The following is a 3244-nucleotide window of genomic DNA, read 5'->3' as shown; positions in this document are numbered from 1 at the left end:
CCCTCCCTCCTCCATTCCCCCAAGTCTTTTCCTTTTGGATTTTGTTTTGTTTAGGGCTTGTTTTGATTTTTTTTTTAATGAATCTCCTGGACGCGGAGGTGACAGTGGGAGCTGGCCTGGGCCGGGGCCGCAGGTGGCCCCGGAGTTGGGAAAGCGTCTACCTCAAGGCGCTGAGCTCTCTCTCTCTCTCTCTGTCTCACCTTTTTCCCTCCCCTCCTTCCCCTTCCCACCCCTTGGCTGGAAGGAGCCTCAGCTTCCTTTACAGCCTTGAGGGGAGGGGCAGTTTCCAACTCTCCTCACCCAGCCCTGGGAGGAGGGCCCAGGTGCCCACTGGCCTGCTTCTCCTGTTGGTTTTCTTTTGGGCAGTTTGATCACTGACTGAATAAGGAATGACCTGTAGATTGTGGGGCCTTTTTTTTTTTTTTTTTTTAAACGAAGAATGATTTTTCCTGCTTCCTTCTCACCATCCTCCCAGACGGAGTTCAAAGGCCACTTCTCAAGCAGCTTTCGGCACCTTCAGCCTCAGAATGGAATCTTAAAGACAGGAACCCCATGTCCAGGAAAGGGGAAAAGGAACTTTGCCAATGATAGTGACCACAGCAAAAGCAAATAATAATAATATTAATAATAATAAAGAGAAATAAAAGAAATAATAAAATAAGAAACCATAGCACAGCCCTTGTCAAGGTCAGCGGGAGAGGAGGGGCTGCCCGGAGTTGGGTCCTTGCCTGGGTTTTGACACAGCAACTTCCTGTAGTGAGCACTTTGTATGAATCGTGGACTTCCTGTTCTCAAGGCGCAGGTATTTATTCTGTAATCTGTCTAGAGCACACACCGAAATCCAACCTTCTAATAAACATAATGGCGCAGTCCCACTCCCTGCCTCGCCTTTTACCCCCAACTCCCCCAGGCCTGGGGTCTTCAGGCATTGGTGTGAGGAGGGGCCCCTTCTAGGGACGGAAGCCCCGGCCTTGATTCTGTTCTGGGTTTAGGCTGTTCCAGGCCTGTGAATGTCAGTTCGTCAGCCACTAGCTATATCTACTCTCGGCCTTGGGTTCATTTGACAAATATTTGCTGAGGGCCTCCTAGGCCCAGCCTCCCTGCTGCATGGGCCCCGGCATCTCTTTGAGTTTCTGCCAACATGCTCTTAGCAAGGACAGACAAAGGAAAAAATACCTTTCTATGAGTCTTGCAAAGTTTACCTCCTTCACTCCACAAATATTTATTAAAGTACATGCTAAGCGCCAGGCACTGTGTAGGGCTAAGGGCACAGAGCTACAGCAGTCTCTATCTTGGAATTTAGTCTAATGGAGCCTCAGCCCCCATTGATGCGATAAGGGTGGGGGGCACTTGGCTCCATTCTTCCTTTGGTGGCTTAAGCTCTGGCCCCTGCCCCTTCCTCCAGTGAGCATGGAAGAAGAGAAGGCAGGAAAATCTTGAACGCTGGGAAGCATGGAGGTTGGGTGGCAAGGTGAAAAAGACATCCTACCCTCATCCCTTTTGGCAGAGCTTCTCAAAGTCCATTGTGTCAGGAGCTTGTTAAAAAGAGCTGATTCCTGGGGCCCTACATGGACTCAGTGGGAATCACTGAGAGCAACCTGCTTTTGTGTGTGTGTGTGTGTGTGTGTGTGTGTGTGTGTCTGTCTGTGTGTGTGTTTTGCCAAGGCACGCTTGATCTTAGTTCCCTGACCAGGAATCAAACCGAGCAGGGATTGAACTCTGCCCTTGGTAGTGGAAGCGCAGAGCCCTAACCAGACCATCAGGGGATTCCCAAGAATCGCATTTTTAACTTCCTGGTAATTCTGACACATCCTGGGGTTTGAGAAGTGCTGCCATGAGGGACTGGCCAGGGACCTGCTTGTCAGACCTGTGGGTAGGGTGGAAGGATGGGCAGGGCACACCAAGCCCTCTTGGGGAAGGAGCCAGGTTGATGGTGGGTGGGGGCTAATTTTTTAAAAAATCTTTTTAATTGAAGGATAATTGCTTTACAATATTGGGGGGCTGATCTTTTTAAAAGCTCTCTGGTTTGTTGCCTAACACTTTGCATAGATCTGCGTATGTGTAAAGTAGAAGGGGTAACCTTTCCTGGGTGCCTAGTTCTCTTTCCCCTTGTCTGGATGGAATCAGGGCCTGAATGCCTCCCACCCCAGAAAGGCTAGAACAAGACAGGGAGCTATGGGTAAGTCCTTCGCCAGGGGTCCAAACTTCACCGACAGCTAGTCACCCCTCTTCTCAGGAAAAGGATGCAAGTTGGAGGGCATTGTTAGTCCCTGTCCCCCAGCCAGTAGGGCTGGCCAGACCAAAGTCTTGGTCTTGCTAAGTTCCTCCATCCTCCAATCCTATGGGGTAGAAAATGACTCAGTCTGCAGTGAGTGGACCTTGATCACCACTCCCCCTTCCCCACTTTGGCAAGGAGCCAGAGCCAGGAGTTCAGAATGACAACAGCTGGCCTGCCCCCTTCTCTTCTGCACCTGTTTGGGACTATTGAGGGGAGGCAGATGGCTGGAGCACAGTGCTCCTCCAACCCAGGGTGGAAGGATGCCTGGGGGCAGGTGCTGCTGGACAGATAGACATTTAACTCTACTCACATCTGCTCCCGTCTCACTGTCGCTTTCTCTCGCTTTCTCCGGTTGTCAGGAACCCTGGGACATTTTCTGTGCCAGGAGTTGGGAGCCAAGACGGAAAGCTGCCCGATTTCTTTCCCACTTGGCCTAGCGGATGGAAGAGGTTCTTTCTCCATGTACATCAATGAAAGTGGGATATGGAGGAGAGACTCTGGTGGGAGTGGGAGGGTCTTGGGCCCCACCTCTGAAAGCCCACCACAGCAAACAGACACCCAGGCACAGAGGCTGTAGGCAGCCATGCAGCTAACTGTGTGTAGTATGGCCAGGGGTGCCTGGGCAGCCAGGGAAGCCTGGAGAGGCTAACCCCATCCAGCTGTCCCCAGCTACCCAGCTGTCCCTGGCTTTGTCGGAGCAGCTGTCACCCACCTCCCAAAAGTGTCAGAGGAGGGGCAGAGGAGGCCTGGAGAGCTGGAGCTGCCCCAGGAACAGGGGCCGGCGGGAGGAAGTGTGGGAGCCTTTCTCACCCTGCACACTGGAGACACCCCCACCCCCGCACCCACAGGCACACCCTGTGCCTCCCTCCGCGAAGCGCTGTCTCAGAGATACGGGCTCTGCCCCCCAGGCAGTGACTTACCGCCCTCCCCAGGGAGGCCATCGCTCCTCCCCTTTCCGGGCAGGGC

The sequence above is a fragment of the Bison bison genome, unplaced genomic scaffold (assembly GCF_000754665.1).
Source record: "Bison bison bison isolate TAMUID 2011002044 unplaced genomic scaffold, Bison_UMD1.0 scf7180017864456, whole genome shotgun sequence".
Classification (NCBI taxonomy): domain Eukaryota; kingdom Metazoa; phylum Chordata; class Mammalia; order Artiodactyla; family Bovidae; genus Bison; species Bison bison.
This window is presented reverse-complemented; position numbering follows the sequence as displayed.